This window comes from Orcinus orca, chromosome 9, assembly GCF_937001465.1.
Source record: "Orcinus orca chromosome 9, mOrcOrc1.1, whole genome shotgun sequence".
NCBI classification, from domain to species: domain Eukaryota; kingdom Metazoa; phylum Chordata; class Mammalia; order Artiodactyla; family Delphinidae; genus Orcinus; species Orcinus orca.
The window spans coordinates 6225799-6243677 of NC_064567.1; the positions used below are offsets into that span (position 1 = coordinate 6225799).

The following is a 17879-nucleotide window of genomic DNA, read 5'->3' on the forward strand; positions in this document are numbered from 1 at the left end:
AAGTGTTTAGAACAAAGCCTGCCTCCTGGGAAGCACTCAAGAAGTGCGAGCTTTTTGTTTTATTTATTTTTATTTTGCGGTACGCGGGCCTCTCACTGTTGCGGCCTCTCCCGCTGCAGAGCACAGGCTCCGGACGCGCAGGCTCAGCGACCATGGCTCACGGGCCCAGCCGCTCCGCGGCATGTGGGATCTTCCCGGACCGGGGCACGAACCCGCGTTCCCTGCATCGGCAGGCGGACTCTCAACCACTGCGCCCCCAGGGAAGCCCTAACCATGCTTCTTAAGTCTTTTGTCATTTATAGACAGTTATTGTTTTAACCTGATGCTTTTACAAAAATGCCTGTAGATGACTTGCTTTATGCTCCAAAACTAAGTTAAACTCGGTAGCAAAAGGACTTCCACCTGGTATGAGGGTTATTTCGGAACCAGCTCTCTCGTAAGGCTACTGAAGAAATAGTAATAGGGTCTCCTTTAACTATTTATGTCATACACTCAGCTGAGTCTCTTTTAAACTCTCACCACACTCAGCACAATTCTGTAAGCCAGCTAACTTATGAAGTTGTTGCTTTCTGCTCCTAATTCTACCTTGGTTTGATGTAATAGCATTAACCTTGCAACTTTGCTTCCAGAAGCACAGGAAGAAAACAACCATGACCGTATCTTGTTAACACATTATCTTCTTGTTCCCAGGAATGACTTATAAGAAGCTGCTATCGATAAAGCTGACCTAATTTAATTTATAGATGGGTCCTACTTACGGGATGAACGGGACATTGCCGAGCCAGGTATGCAATAACGTCCACAATGGACATAATTGAAAACTTTTTTTTACCAGAAACAAAGTCAGCACAACAAGCCAAGTTAACTGCCTTATCTCTAGCTTGTCAACTAGCTAAGCCCAGGTAACAATTTTTTTTTTTTTTTTTTTTTTTTGCGGTACGCGGGCCTCTCACTGTTGTGGCCTCTCCCGTTGCGGAGCACAGGCTCCGGACGCGCAGGCTCAGCGGCCATGGCTCACGGGCCCAGCCGCTCCTCGGCATGTGGGATTTTCCCGGACCAGGGCATGAACACGCGTTCCCTGCATCGGCAGGTGGACTCTCAACCACTGCGCCACCAGGGAAGCCCAGGTAACAAATATTTATACCGACAGTTGCTATGCTTTTGGAGTGGCATACAACTTTGGAATGCTGTGAAAACAGTGAGGTTTTAAACCTCTTCAGGACAACTTAAAAAGAATAGAAAACAGGTTGAAGAGTTATTAATCATTATACAACTGCCCAAACAGTTAGCAATTAGGAAAACAACACGGCATGCCAAATCTGACGCTGCAGAAGCTAAAGGAAACCAGCTTGCGGCTGCTGCCGCCAAATGGGCAGCTTTAATATTCGTCCTGTCCAGCCTCCGGAATGTCCACTGCTGTCCGCTAACCCTGCTAACTCAATAAAAGATTTCTTTCTACAGGCTCCAGAAATCACCTCTAAAGGAGAGAAACAGATATGGCAACAAAAAGGGGGAATTTTGACCCCTCCACACAAATATGGTTTAGACCTGATAAAACAAAATGAAACCTATAGTGTCTTTTGAAGCCCAATGGCTATTACTCCAACATGTACATTCTTTAACCTGCTGGGTGTCTGAAAAAAGGTTTTTCTGGGGAAAACAATATTTTGGAAAACTTCACCCATAGTGGTGCAGAGGAAATATATTGTATTATTGACAGGGACTTACTGAGACAATTAAAAAAATCGGTAACTACTTTTACAGCAAGCTCCCAGGAGGTGCAAAGGATCGTGGATTACAACCTAGAGATTTTGTTTGTTGGAAAGGACATCAGATAAAAGATTCTTTGCAGCCACGATGGAAAGAACCTTATCAAGTATCAGTATTATTAACTAATCCATGCACAGCCAAACTGAAAGACACTAATTCATGGACTCACACCTCTCATCTTAAAAAGACCCCTCCACTTGAATGGACTTGGATCCCTGTTTCTGGCTTCAACTAAGGCGAGCATCACCAAGCTAGGATGAGAAGAAGATGACAACAGTAGCAAGCGTCGAAACCAGGCCTGTAAGACCCATCCTCCCGGTTCAATTGTACTGTTTACCAAAAGTCTGTCTCTCTATCAAAAAGTTATTGTTTTATTTCTAGCTATGTTTTTGCCCCAAAGTTTAGGACAGGAAGAGAACTCTTTAATGACACTGTCACAGAATATAGTTACTAGGGGCAATTTAGCTGCTGTTGGATTTGTCATCCAATTCCTAAGTCCACACGAGGCCGAGATAACCCCACATAACTGTCACTGACTTTTCAGATGTTTCTCTCATCTATAAAAAGTCTCCCCATCGGCCTATACCTCCATATTGGTTTACTACATTCCATTAGTTTACTCAGTTCTGAAGTTTCTATGATGAGAAAGTGCTGTTGAAAAATGAAACGACGCTTGATTTTTAAAACTGCTTTGCAGGGGAAAACTTACGCTATAATCCAGACAGCGTTCTGCTCATACCAGATGAGTCCTTTAATATAACCTTCTAATGACTCACATAAGAAATCAGATTTCTGCCCTGGGGAATTCCCTTTCTAGTCTAAATGAAATCTTGAATAAATGGTTCAGTTCTGGGGACTCATAGCTTAAATCTCTGCTTCTGACTTTGCTATTGTTGCTGGCCATGTTGATTGTGTTCTATGTCATTTAGAGAGTAATAATCTCTTGTGCCTCTCGATGTATATTCAAAACTCCACCTAAAATACCGATGTCTAAATGACTTGAAACTACTGATCATATCTATAGCTCTATATAAAATAGTGGGCACGCACAATTCACATACAGAGTAAAGTTGGCATAAGTCTTATCGGACAACCTAGAGTTGCCTATCAGTCCATGCCAAGCATTCTACTAGCCTAATCCCCTTAAAGGAAAGAAAGAACTGGGCTGTTAAGACAGGGCATTGGGGGACATGGTGGATCCAGAGCAGATAAGCAGCCATCCTGGCCTTGGGGGACCAAATATTTGCTCACCAAATGCTTTCTACTGAAAGATTAATGATCTTAAAGGGGGGAAATAATGAAATAAAATTTACATTTTAAGGTAGGGCAAGAAAAACTTAAACATAGAATTCTCTCTCTGTGTTTGTTTGGGCCTCCCTCCTTCCCTCCTTAAAATGCAAGGTGCATCTGCGTTACACATTAACCAGAGCTCCTCAAAGATGGGAGTGCCTGCTGGACCGTAAAGATCAATTTTCCCCCTTTCTTCTGATGCTAGCAATGTAACCGCTTATAAGAAGAGTGTTCTTTCCCAGCTCTGCAGGGGGTCATGGTGACTTGCGGCTTTGCTCCCTGTGTGTTTACCTGGACTGTGCATCCTTGGCGAACTTTATGTAAAATGTCAATATGGCATTTTGATGTATGATCCTTTTGTCTTGAAAATGTATGTGACTGTGCCTTCCACTTCTAACTGGCAGAGCAGCTCTCAGAGCTTCCTGAGAATCTGCTCCCTGAGTTCTAATCCTCAGTTTGACTTGCATCAAATTCTCCTTTTTCCTTCTTAACTTGGTAGTTAACTGAGTTTTCATCAACACTTCTTATCCCCAGATTGCTTTCTGCTCCGCTAAGGAGGGAGGTGAGGAAGAGACCTGCGGTCCTTTAAGCCGAACTTGGCGATTCCTTTAACCTTTCCCTTTCCCAGGACCATCCTCTTGTCCAATGTCCAAATGGGCAGTGGGTGAGGTGGACAATGAAGCCATGGGAGAAGGGAGAACTTAGTGGCCAGTGAGACCTCCACGCTGGGAGATGTGAAACGCACCCTCTCCTCCCCACTGCTCGTCTCCAGCACCCGAAGGACAGAAGCCGCCTCCTCGCGGCACATTTCCCATCTTGCCCCCGGGCGGCTTGTGCCCTGGAGTGACACCTTCTGGGCTGTGTCTTGTTTCTCTTGACCCTTCACTCCATGTCCATCTTCCCTTGCTTCCCTCCTTCCCAGTCAACCCCTGCTTGACTCTCCCCGGATACCCCATCAGTACATACCTGTGTGCTCTGCTCTGGACTCACCTCTGCTGCCAGACTTTGTCTCTGACTCCTTGAGCTTTATGGCTCTACTGGTCCCGCCCTGGAGGGAGGGACAGGGTGAGGCATGTGCTGACCAAGGTGGTGACCTACAGCTCAGGAGCTCCACCATGGGCAAGGGCAGTGGTACAAGGAAGTGCACGGGGCTCTGGTGGCTGCAGCCCAAAAGGTGCCTGTTACCCCAAGTACCCAAGTTTGGAAACTGCCCAGTCCTTCACCACTTTAGCAGCTGGGTTCACTTCTGTTCTCCCCAACAACACCTGTGCCCTAGATCTGCTTCCCTATCATCCTCCTTCTGCAGGGACACCTTTCGCAGGAGTTGTCTGTATTTCCTCTGTTATGATCTGTGCTGTGCCAAGGTCCGTTAAAGTAGGTGGTGAGTTTCAGAGGCCGGAGATAAGGAAGAGGAGAAATTTACCAGCAAGTAGTCTCACCTGAAGCAGATATACGGACGGAGGCAGAAGCTGGTAGAGACGGACACCAAAACAAAAACCAGAGAATTTAACCCATGTGTAAATGGAGAATCAGAGACAGAGTAGTTTGGGAGAGAGAAGCCACTGAGCTGAGACTCCAGAAGAAGTCATATTAGCCATCTCTGAGACCCTGACAGGATTCAGGAAGGAGGGAGGAGTTGGCTGGGAAGAAAGTCTATCAGGAGGGCTGAGGCTGCGGCCCAGAGAAGGGAAAAGGGAAAGGGAAGTGCGGGTGGGATGGGGCAGGTACCCGTGCCAGGAGGGGAGATAGTACTAGAGTGGCTTAGTTAGATGGCAAGGGCAAAACTGGGCAGAGAGGATGCTCTTGGTCAAAGGGAAAGAACAGTCAGGAACATTGTGTGGCTTGGGAGAACCAAGCTACACAATTCCCTTGCTCACCGATTCCTGACGGCTTATTCTTTTATTATTACATGCCTTTTGTCTTTCTCATCATTATCTTCCTGCTTCTTGCAAGTCATTTCAGTATTTACTGACAGCTAGATGAAAGAAGGAGAAAACTGTTAATCAACCCGATACTTGTTTGCAATTTCAGAAATCAGAACGTCAGATAACAAGTGCTGGTTAGGATGTGGAGAAATCAGAACCCTCTACAGAGTCCTCAGGAATGTGAACGGTGCAGCCACTTCGGAAAACAGGCTGGCAGCTCCTCAAATGATTAAACATAGAGTTACCGTATGTCCGGAAATTCCACTCTTCAGTGAATGAGAAATGAAAACATATGCTCACACAGAAACTTGTATATGGATGTTCATAGCAGCGTTATTCATAATAGCCAAAAGGTGGGAACAGCCCAATGTCCATCAACTAATGAATGGATAAACAAAATGTGCTGTATCCACACGATGGAATGCTATTCTGCATTCAAAAGAAATGAAGTACTGATACATGCTACAGTATGAATGAATCTTAAAACATGTGAAATGGGGCTTCCCTGGTGGCGCAGTGGTTGAGAGTCCGCCTGACGATGCAGGGGACACGGGTTCGTGCCCCGGTCTGGGAAGATCCGCATGCCGCGGAGCGGCTGGGCCCGTGAGCCATGGCCGCTGAGCCTGCGCGTCCGGAGCCTGTGCTCCACAACGGGAGAGGCCACAACAGAGAGAGGCCCGCGTACCGCAAAAAACAAAAAACCCAAAACAACAAACATGTGAAATGAAAGAAGTCAGTTAAGAAAGACCACCTATTATATGATTCCATTTAAATGAAGAATTCAGAACAGGCAAACCTATAGAGACAGAAAGTAGATTAGTGGTTGCTTCAGGCTGAGGAGGGGAGGTTGTGCAGGTGGTGATACCAAATGGATGTGGGGTTTCTTTTTGAACTGATGAAAATGTTCTCAAATTGACTGTGGTGAGGGTTGTATATATCTGTGAATATACTAAAATCCATCCGATTATTTACTTGATGGGTGAATTGTGTAGTAAGAGGATGCTATCTTAAGAAAGCTGTTTTTTAAAAAATATCGAGAGGGACTAATATCTAGAAACACACACAAAACTCCTAAAAAATCAACCAGAATGAGGAAGTCATCCCAACGGAAACACGAGTGAAGAATCTCAGGGTAACTTACAGAAGGGGAAGCCTAAAGGGCGCAAGGGCACGTGAAAAGGTGCCCAAATGTAGTGGTTTTAGAACAGTGCAAATTCTTCAACAATGAGAGATAATTTTATACCCATTTCTGGCAGAAATGAGAAAGCTGGATGACGCCAAGTGTTGGCAGAGACGTAGGGAAATATGCTTGAGGGAGGGGATGCGATGACACAGTCGTTCTGGAGCGCCATCCCCAGGACGCGGGCACAAGGTAGTTGCATCGCAGGGTAGAAACAGCCTCGGGAGCAGGTACCCCTGCAGGGCTCACTCCCGGAGGATGAAGGATGGTGAGGCCACCGCTTACTTTTGTGCAGGCAGGGAGGGAGGGCGTACAAGTGCGCATTTCACTGTTTTTTTTGAAGGAGTACAAAAAATGTTCATAGAAAGATAAAAATGTTACAGGGTAGCACAGAATAAGTGCCGCAGGAGCTGTGCCCGACTGGGATCCTGCAGGATTCAGAAGGAGCTGGCCCTCAGGACTGCCGGCTTCTCAAGGCCTGCGGCTCTGCTTAGATTCCCCTGCGTTAGACGCCCAGGGCTGCTGTAACAAGTGCCACACACTGTGTGGTTTAAAACAACAGGAGTTTATTCTTTCCCGGTTCTGGAGGCTGGAAGGCTGACATCAAGGTGCTGGCAGGGCCAGGCTCCCTCTGAAACCTCTAGGGGAGGGCCCTCGCTTGCCTCTTCCAGCTTCAGGTGTTGCCGGCAATCCCCGGTGTCCCAGCGTTCCTTGGCTTGTAGACTCATCTCTCCAGTCCCTGCCCCCGTGGTCACATGACATTCCCCACTCCACCCCCGTGGCCCTCCCCAACCCCGTGTCTATGTCTCTCCTCTTCTTACAGGGATACCTAGTCATTGGATTAAGGGCCCACCCTACTCCAGTATAATTTCATTTTATCTAATTAAATCTGCAATGACCTTATTTCTTTGTACTTTTTTTTTTTTTTTTTGCGGTACACGGGCCTCTCACTGCTGTGGCTTCTCCCGTTGCGGATCACAGGCTCCGGACGCGCAGGCTCAGCGGCCATGGCTCACGGGCCCAGCCACTCCGCGGCATGTGGGATCTTCCCGGACCGGGACACGAACCCGCGTCCCCTGCATCGACAGGCGGACTCTCAACCACTGCGCCACCAGGGAAGCCCGCAATGACCTTATTTCTAAATAAGGGCGCATTCTGTGGCTCCAGGAAGGACAAGAATCTGGGGGGACGCTATCCAACCCAGCACACCCTCTTCACATCCTCCCACCCCCTGCCCTAGCAGGTGTGTGGCTCAGGGCAGGTGAACTGCTCCACCCTGAGGGCTCCACAAAGCCGAGGCGAGTGTTGTCCTGGGGGGCCAGGAAGGAGCAGAGCTGCAGAGCTGAGATGGGTGGTGTATTCCCAGGAGCCCGGCTGGGGTGTGAGTCCCGGGCAGAATCTGCTACTGTGCCGAGGAGGGCGGAGGTGGGGTGTCTGGGAGGAGGTGGTTAGAGCCATGAGCCCCTTGTGCACATCTGTGGAAAAGTGGGACGAAGAGGGGGACCTGAGGGAATGCCATGGAGACCGTGGAGAGAAACGTCTTTAAGAACCACCCCAAGGAAAGAGAAACGAATGGGGCCGGCAGAGGTGTCGGGTGAAGCTGTGGTTGTTCACGTGGGGCCAAGGGTGGTGAGGTGTGGAATTCTGGGATTTGGGCTCTGCTACCTGGCTTCCTGCTCTGTTTTCCCAGCTCACCAGAGTCTCTGTCTGGCTGCTGGTCCCTCCTGTACGTGACCTTGATTTCTGAGGTGTGGTTCCTCCCCTCTTGGTGTTAATGATTGGTGAGAGTTACAGATAACACTTGGGCAAAGATTGTGTCCTTGAAGTTCTGGGCTGCCTGCCTCCCTTAAAGGGGCAGAAATGATGGCCTTGCGGATGACAGTGTTGTAGGGGACAGATTATCCAGTCTTGGGGAGGGGCAGCGTGACAGGTGAGGATGGATCCAGTGTCTGTGGTTAGTGGGCCAGAGGTCACAGCTCACAGCTTCCCCATTGCTAACTCTTGATATTTTGTTTCTGGAAAAGTCACAACACATCAGAGATAATTTGCGGTAGTCTAGAGAGCGTGAGTGTTTCTGTAGAACCAGGAGAAAGAAATAGTTCCGCAGGTGCCGCACCACCAAAGTCGCCTGATGAGCTCTCTAGGCGAATGAAGCCACCGTCATGGGTTGCATCCCTGATTAGGGAAGACTGGTTCACAAGGAGAAAATTCTACCGTTTTCAAAAGGGGCCCTGGCACCACTGGTATTTCGAGCCTGGTCGCTCTTTGTTACGTGGCTGTCCTGTGCATCGTAGGGTGTTTAGCAGAATCCCTGGCCTTTACTCACTCACTAGATGCCAGTAGCACCCACCCCGCTCCCGTTGTGACAAATAAAAATGTCTTCTGACATTGACAAGTCTTTCCTGAGGGGCAAAATTGCCCTCCTGTTGAGAACCATTGGTCTATATTTAAACCCTCATGATTTGTACCTGGAAATTATTATTATTGCTATTGGATGCTATTATACAATAGCATCCAAACTCCCTGACTCTCCGCTGGAGCCTCTCCCATCTGGCCTTCATGCTTTTGCAAGAATAAATCTGACCACGGGCCTTCCCCGCGTTGGTGGGGTACTGTTGCCTATTGGATAACACTCATACTATTGAGTTGGCATTAAACACCCTTTCCAGCCCAGCCCTGACCTTCCTTTTGTTCTTGGAATATCCCTTTCCCTCTAATTTGCCATCACCTGGCCCCGTGCTCCAGCCATTCCCAACCAGGCCAGGCCCACGGGGCCTCCTGGGCTTGGTCCACATCGTTCCCTTGTCTGAAAGCTCTCTCTCACTCTCCTTGTTCACTCACCGAGCTCCTTCCTTCAAGGCTCAATGCCAAGGCCCCTCTTTCAACCCCTTTTCCATTCCCCCATGGCCTTCCTTCACTGCTCGTAACTCTCTGTTCACAGGTCTGTCTCTTCTTATCTGCTTCCTTGAGCTCAGGGACTGTGTCTTAATTTCTTCAAATATACAGAGACCAACACAGGGCCTGGCATACGGCAGGGGCTCGAGGTTTGTTTTCAGAGCGCATGAATGAACAGATCGTGCGGACACAAGGGGCACAGAAGAGATGTTAGAACCCAGAGGTTAGAAAAGTCTTGACGGATTGCTGTGTGGCATTCTAAGGAAAAGCCATGCTCCATGGTGAAGTTGCGACTAGATTTCGCTTCTAGCTTTATTGAGATATAATTGACCTACAACAGTGGGTAAGTTTAAGGCATAGAATGTGTTGATCTGATACACTTACGTATGGCAGTATGACAACTGACCAGCTGTAGTGTCAGCTGATGCCCCCATCATGTCACATAATGACCATTTCTCTTTCCTGGTGAGAACACTTAAGATCTGCTCTCTTATCAACCTTCACGTATACAGCACGGTATCAATAACCACCATGCTGTGCACTAGATGCCCAGAACTTATTCATTTTCTAACTGGAGGTTTGTATTCTTTGACCAACATCTCCTCATTTCCCTCATGCCCCAGCCCCTGATAGCCACCATTCTACTCTATATTTCTACACGTTTGGCTTTTTTTAAAGATTCTACATAAAAGTGGGATCGCATAGTATTTGTCTTTCTCTGTCAGACTTATTTCACACAGCATAATGCCCTCAAGGTCCACCCATGTTGTCACGAGTGGCAGGATTTCCTCCTTTCTCATGACTGAATAATATTCCAGTGTATAAACATACACCACATCTTCTGTATCCGTTCATCTGTCAGTGGACCCCTAGGTTGTTTCCATTCCTTGGCTATTGTGAATAATGCTGCAGTGAACCTGGGAGTGCACATCCTGTTTTCATTTCCTTTGAAAATATACTCAGAAGTGGGATTGCTGGGTCATATGGGAGTTCTATTTTTAATCTTTTGAGGAAACTCCATCCTGTTCTCCATAGTGGCTGCACCAACTCACATCCCCGCCCACAGTGTAGGAGGGTTCCCTTCTCTCCACACCCTCCCTAACACTTCTTACCACTTGTCTGTTTGTTGTTTTGTTTTGTTTTGTTTTTTTCCGGTACGCGGGCCTCTCACTGTTGTGGCCTCTCCCATGGCGGAGCACAGGCTCCGGACGCGCAGGCTCAGCGGCCATGGCTCACGGGCCCAGCCGCTCCGCGGCACGTGGGATCTTCCCGGACCAGGGCACGAACCCGCGTCCCCTGCATTGGCAGGCGGACTCTCAACCACTGCGCCACCAGGGAAGCCCCCACTTGTCTTTTTGACGACGCCATTCTAAGAGGTGTGAGGTGATGCCTCATTTTGCCTTTGATTTGCATTTCCCTGATGATTAGTGATGCTGAGCGCGTTTTCATGCACCTGTTGGCCACCTCTATGTCTTCTTTGGAAAAAATGCCTATTCAGTTTCTCTGCCCATTTTTCAGTCCGAGTGTTAATTGTGTTGTTGTTATTCAGTTGTATGGGTTCTTTTTTTTAAAGTTTATTTATTTATTTTTGGCTGTGTTAGGTCTTCGTTGCTGCACGCGGGCTTTCTCTAGTTGCGGCGAGCAGGGGCTACTCTTCGTTGCGGTGCACGGGCTTCTCATCGCAGTGGCTTCTCCTGTTGAGGAGCATGGGCTGTAAGCACGCAGGCTTCAGTAGTTGTGGCACGCGGGCTCAGTAGTTGTGGCTCACGGGCTTAGTTGCTCCGCAGCATGTGGGCTCTTCCCGGACCAGGGCTCGAACCCATGTCCCTCGCATTGGCAGGTGGATTCTTAACCACTGCGCCACCAGGGAAGCCTGTATGAGTTCTTTATATATTTTGGATATTGACCCCTTCTCAGATATATGATTTGTAGATATTTTCTCCCATTCTGTAAGTTGCCTTTTCATTTGGTTGATTACTTCTTTTGCTGAGCAGAAACATTTTCCTGAGCGGTCCCTCAACCAGGTTACTATTAATATGGCCACATGGCCGGGGTCTGGGGTGGACCCCTTGGGGCAAGGACAGCTGAGGATGGTGTGAGTCAGCTCGGGCTTCGAGGACGTGCAACCTGTGGGGTCTGCCAGGCTCCACACTAGGAAGGGCTCTGCCCGCAGTTTAATGCTCTACTACTGCTGTCTTGAAGTTCTTAACTTTTGCAAAAGGGGTCCCACATTTTCACTTTATGCTGGGCTCTGCAATTCATGTTCCTGCTGCTGGCTTCATAAGGACAAGATTTAGACCTGCCTTTAGAAGGCCAAGGAAGGGCAGGTCACGGGGACAGGGCGGAGGGCAATCAGGCTAGCCCACTGAAGGTAGATGAACAGGGTTGATAAGATAAAGGGGCGAGGCTGAATGGCAGAGGGATCCAGGTCAGGGATCAGGAAAAGAAGCTCTGGGAAGATGGGTGACAGCAGCAAATATGTAACATCAATTGGGGCCAAAGTCTCAGGTGCCTGGTTCTGGGCATAACCCTTGCCGACTCCTATTTCTTACTCTTAAGGATGCTCTCTAACCCCATTGTTCTCATACAACTCCCCGTTTGCTGGAGTGCTGGACAAAGCCTTATTTCCCTCAAAGCAGATGCCCACTTTCAATGTGGCCCCTGGGTCTGGAGGCAGGTTGCGGACTGATCGAAGGGAGCAGGATTGAAGAAGCTGCTCTGAGCCGGTTGATGTTTGCTGTAGAAGAAAGGCAGTGGCCACAGGAAGCCCCCGGGGCCAAATCAAAGGCATGACGAGGATGAACCTGGCCCAGGGAGCTGGGTTGTGTCCCCCTCAGAGCCAGGGCTGGCGAAGCCTGTCTCACTCTGTACCCTCAGGGCCCAGCTCCAACCCCACCCTGAGAGCTTGATACTCTGTTAATCTGAGCTGGAATATTACTCCGCCACGAAAAGGAACAAACCCACATTCCAGTCTGCAGCCTGCGGGAGCCCTTGACAGGCTCCTCGGCCACTGAATTTGAGGCCGGGCATTTCTTCTCCGCTCCTTCTCCGCCTTCCTGCTGAAAGCTGTAGGATTTTATAAACAGCAAGAAAAGGAAGACATCTATTATCATACATTATCCACATCAGTGGAGGGATGAATGAGGCCCAGGCATGTAGCTCAGGTTTTTTATTTTTTTATTATTAATTTTTCATTGGAGTATAGTCGCTGTACAATGTTGTGTTAGTTTCTTGCTGTACAACAAATTGAATCAGTAATACGTATACATATATCGACTCTTTTTTAGATTTCCTTCCCATTTAGGTCACCCCAGAGCATTGAGTAGAGTTCCCTCTACGCAATGCAGAGAACCTTCTGTGCTATACAGTAGGTTCTCGTTAGTTATCTATTTCATACATAGTAGTGTATATGTGTCAAACCCAATCTCCCAGTTCAACCCTCCCCTGCTTCTCCCCTCGGTAACCATAAGTTTGGTCTCTACATCTGTGACTCTTTCTCTAATTTGCAAGTAAGTTCATCTCTACCATTTTTCTAGATTCCTCATACAAGCAATATTATATGGTAATTGTTTTTCTCTTTCTGACTTACTTCACTCTGTACGACAATGTCTAGGTCCATCCACGTCTCTGCAAATGGCACTAGTTTGTTCCTTTTCATGGCTGAGTAATATTCTAGCTCAGATTAACAGAGAGAGTATCAAGCTCTCAGGGTGGGGTTGGAGTTGGGCCCTGAGGGTACAGAGTGAGACAGGCTTCGCCAGCCCTGGCTATGAGGGAGCCACAACCCAGCTCCCCGGGCCAGGCTCATCCTTGTCATCCCTTTGATTTGTTCCCCACTAGGACTCGGTAGAGTCTTGTTTTACAGATTTCGAGGGTTAGGCTGGGCGTGCTTGTTAAAGGGAGGTGCAGGCAGGGGACCCAGAGGAGGTGACACTCATGGGGTAAACTGAGGCCACCGGCCAGCTTGTCTCTCCAGTGAGGAGGGTCCCTTCCACATTAACGTGGGAGGTTCTGGGTTTCACTGAGGAGTGAATACCCGCCACCACGCCCACCACTCACACAGGCCCAGGTGCCACTGTGCCAGGGGCGCTGTGCATGGCCTTGAGGAACCCTAGAGGTGGCCCTGCAAACAGGCGTCATTCCTGAGGCTGCGCTGCTGGTCAGTGGCAGAACTGGGATTTGCACCTGGGTCTCTCTGGCTCCCAAACTTGCAGCCATCCCCGTTCCCTGCGACAGGGTGGTATTCAGACCTGTAAGGGGCAGGTGAGCACCTTCCTTACAAGAGGCATCTGCTGAGCCCCCTTCATCTGTGTAGGTAGCCCTTCCATGTCTCTTTCAGGAAAGGAACTTTTGTGTCTATGCCAGGATGGGTGTGTGGGAGAAAAAGACCTACTGCTAGTAAGCAGATACCTTTGCTCACACCTACCTAAAAAAAAACCTTCAGACAAATATTATACCTAGAGGATACCTTTCGCCACCTCAATGGCATTATAACTTAACCTAGAAGGTAGGGCATAAGCTGGAAAATTTTGCTTTTTCTGGTAAAGATTTTTGCACCTAAACAGGTGCTTAATCTCTGGTTGTAAGCTATCGGAATCTGTCCAGGATAAACGCAGATTCCACGCACTGGAGGCTTCCTCTGACAGTTCCGGGTCCCGTCTGGAAGAGGAAGGGACCCTCTCCAGCGGGGCTGCGTGGGGCACCGGAAGGACGGCCTGGTGGTGCCACACGTGACAAGGCTCCTCACGGGGGCAGGAGTGAGCTGGTCCCCGCCCCCTCCCCCCCCCCCCCCCGCCCCAAGGATGGCGCCGACTTCACGCATGAGCAGAGTGGCCTCTGCCCTGCGTGGGCGGTCAGGCCCGTTAGCAGGCTGCCTTCGCTTTGCACACAATCCAAGGCTTCTCTAGAGCTGTAGGAGCCGACGAGCCGGTGTTTTTCGTAGGCTCCAAGACATGGGAGATCTGTGAGCACCCAGGGTAGAAAAGGCTTCTCAGCTGTGGGGATCTGACACTTGCTCGAAGAAGCAAGGTCTGGGCTCTTCTACCTCAAAGCGGGGAAAAAAGAACTGAAAACAAATATGGAACTCTAGTTAATGATATGTGTGCTGAAGTATTTAAGGGGACGGGTACAGATGTCTGCAACTTCCCTTAAAATGCATAAAAGACAAAATGCAGAAAGGGATGGAGAGGTGGACAGGTATGTGACAAAGCAAACATAGCAAAATATTTTTTTTTTTTTTTTTTTTTTTTTGCGGTATGCAGGCCTCTCACTGTTGTGGCCTCTCCCCTTGCGGAGCACAGGCTCCGGACGCGCAGGCTCAGCGGCCATGGCTCACGGGCGCAGCCGCTCCGCGGCATGTGGGATCTTCCCGGACCAGGGCACGAACCCGTGTCCCCTGCATCGGCAGGCGGACTCTCAACCACTGCGCCACCAGGGAAGCCCCATAGCAAAATATTAATCGTAGAGTCTGAGTCAGGGGTACATGTAAATTTTCCCCCCAACTTTTCTGTGTGTTTGAAAATTTTCATAGTAAGATACCAGGGGGAAAGGCAGAGGCTCCCTTGGTGGTGTTTAGGAGTGGGCAGCTGCCCAGCGATGTTGTCTGTATTGCTGAGGGAGCAGTTGGTACAGCCAGTAAAAATGCCAGAGAGGTAGGCAAGGGCCGGACGTGCAGGGAATGTGGACTTTATCTCGGAGACCATGAGAAGCCAATAAAATGTTTGAAACGGGGAAAACAGACATGTTTTTGCATTTTCACCTCTCACTGCGCAAGTCACACCCCCAGACTGAATTTTCCGAACGGCTGGTTACTTGATTTGAAATGCAAATCATCTGGAATGGAGTTAGGAGACGATTCTGCATTAGTCAAAGCATTACTTCCCTCGGTTTTCTTTCTCACTCGTGGGTATGGGGGCAAAGTCCCAGGCTCTTTCAGGAACACGTACAGATTGGAAAACTCAGAGTCTGCAGGCATAGAGCAGTTAATTCTAGTGTTATCTTTCAGACCTACCAGTCCTTGGGGGTAAACAACATGAAGAAAAAAATATAAAACTCTAGTATAGATTGAGCAACCGAGGAGCTCATTCAGTGAAATGATTAACAAAAAGCCCAGGATCAGAAGTCAGACTCTCTGGATTCAACTCTCCGTGATGACATTTCCTAGCGGTGTGACCTTCGGCAAGTTACTTGACTTCTCTGAACCTTAGTTTCCTGTTTGTAAAATGAGGATCACACTAGTCAGTGCCTCACAAGGGTTGCTGTGAGGATTATAATAAATGAGGCAAAGGCATTCAATCACCGTAAAATACTTGGTTTAGTGCCTGGCCTGCAGCCAGTGCTGAAGAAATGTTCAGCAAATAATTATTGCTCACTGGTCTACTTCCCCACATGCAGTTTTTCTGTACTCATGGCTTATGCCATTCCACCAATGTCTTTAAAATGGTTATTAAGCGCCTATCTTTAGTTCCTACTATTTGGAGTTTCAGACCTATAGCTCCCTTATCATGGGAATGCCCCTTCCTTGCACCCTCCAGCTGGGCATCTGACAGTCCTGCCAGACCTGGACTTCTTGGCCTCCCAGCCCCTCCAGCACACCAGCCAGTTCTATGCCCAAGCAGCTCCTTCATCTATTGCCTGCTCTCCACTCCTCCTGGTATTGATGCCGAGAACTTGGCCTCTGTGCACCGGGGCTGAATCGAATCTTGGAGACAGAGTTCTGGGTGAAGTAGAAAACGATAGCTTTATTGTTCTGCCAGGCAAAGGGGAACACAGAGGGTTCCTGCCCCTCAAAACTGTGTGTCCCAACCCAGGAGGATTTGGTGAGGAGTTTTATAACAATGGTTCAAGGATGGGGTTGTTGATAGGGTTAGGGTGTGTGCAGTGCCTGCACTCCTTTAATCTGGTCTCAGGTAATCTCTTTTTTATTTATTTTATTTTATTTTTTTGCGGTACATGGGCCTCTCACTGTTGTGGCCTCTCCCGCCGCGGAGCACAGGCTCCGGACGCGCAGGCTCAGCGGCCATGGCTCACGGGGCCAGCCGCTCCGCGGCATGTGGGATCTTCCCGGACCAGGGCACGAACCCGTGTCCCCTGCATCGGCAGGCGGACTCCCAACCACTGCGCCACCAGGGAAGCCCCCTCAGGTAATCTCTTGATGAGCTTCTCTGGTTCCTTTAATCTGGCATGTTCCTAGAACAAGCTGAGACTTGTAGGACAGAGCCACCTGACAAGAGCTGTGGCCCTTGGTAGGACGCTGCCATGCCAAACTGGGGTCTGGCACAGAGGAAGCCAGGGGACCAAATACTTTGATCACCTTCACCTGCCAGGGCCACCTATAGGCTGAAGCCAACCCGCGCTATGGCACAAGGGAGCCTCCAAATGCGGCCCATGGAGGCCAGGCTGCCAGGCGAGCAGGGTGGAGAGGACACCTGGAGGGGCAAGAAGAACGTCAGCACTCTTAGGAATCCTGGTTTCTTGTCCACTGACCAGGTCTAGGTCTGTGACTCTGAGCACGGAGGAAGGAAAGTGTTCACATCCGTAAGAACATCACCTCCTTTCTTCCGGTTTCATCTTTTTCAACCAGAAAAGTCATACTGGCAACCAAGGCAGTCCAGACCCACTCCTGGGCCGGGCGCGGCAAAGTCACTGGGCCACGAGAGACACCCGATATCCACTCTCTCCTGGCTGTTCTCAGCTTATGCCACGGAGGCCTTTCCATGGAGAGCCACGGTTCTCTTCTGAAACCACCGGAAAGCTGGGATAGTTTCTGTCACTCATAGTGGTCAGGAGTGAGGATATCTTGTGCAAACTCAAGAGTAAACTTTAAATATCTCTCACTTATTTTTTATTTTTATTTTTTTTGCGGTATGCGGGCCTCTCACTGCTGTGGCCTCTCCCGTTGCGGAGCAAAGGCTCCGGACGCGCAGGCTCAGCGGCCATGGCTCACGGGCCCAGCCGCCCCGCGGCATGTGGGATCCTCCCAGACCGGGGCACGAACCCGTGTCCCCTGCATTGACAGGCGGACTCTCAACCACTGCGCCACCAGGGAAGCCCAGAAGTCTCTAATTTTAATGCATTTAAATGTATCAGTCTTTTCTTATGGCTGGAGCTTTTGGTGTCTTGTTTAAGAAATCCTTCTTGTCTATTGTGCTGAAGGTGACCAGATTGTGCTGGAGGCTTGGAGCTGTGCTTCAGGGCATCTTCTTTGGGCCCTGGGTCACACTGCTTCCGCTGTGGGGCAGGCAGGTTCTTCTGGGACCCCAGGCTTGGCCGGGTAGGGGAGGGAGAGGCCACTTCCGGGGTCCTTCTACCATGGAGCCCAAGTTTCCAAGAAGAGATTTTCCGTGGACCGTGTCCCCACCATTCTTGTGAGTGTGGAAGGTCTTCCCAGTGGATGGGCAGGCCTGTGTCCCAGTGGGCCAGGACCGAGCTACCACCTGTATGGACACTCAGGCAGGGTGGGCTGTAACAGGGGCTGACTCCAGCTCAGAACTGGGATATCTGGTTCCTGAACTGTGGGTCCCTGGAGCAGATGAGGTGGGACAGGGAGAAAACTGGAGGTGGTGGAGCAGTAGGAAACCTCCCATCTGCCCTCTAATTCTGGATTCGAGGGCATGTAATGGCACGATTCTAACCAACTGCCTCAAGCAGAACAGGTGGCAGGTTTACGCCTGTTGGGGGACGGGGAAGATGTCCTGCCTCCTTGGCCCTCACTCCTCAAGGTCACCTGGGTTAGGCAAGGATGTCTCACTGTTCACAGTTCCCTTCCCAGGACCCACGGTGCCTGCCACATGGGAGGCATTAGTAGATATTTGTTCAGT

At 49.4% G+C, this 17879-nt stretch overlaps 1 protein-coding gene across 1 annotated transcript in view; it reads left to right on the top strand.

The window, feature by feature from the left end:
* TMEM176B (transmembrane protein 176B) overlaps positions 1-17879 on the top strand; it is a 179031-nt gene that overhangs the window by 145525 nt on the left and 15627 nt on the right. The gene's annotated exons all lie outside the window — the stretch shown is intronic.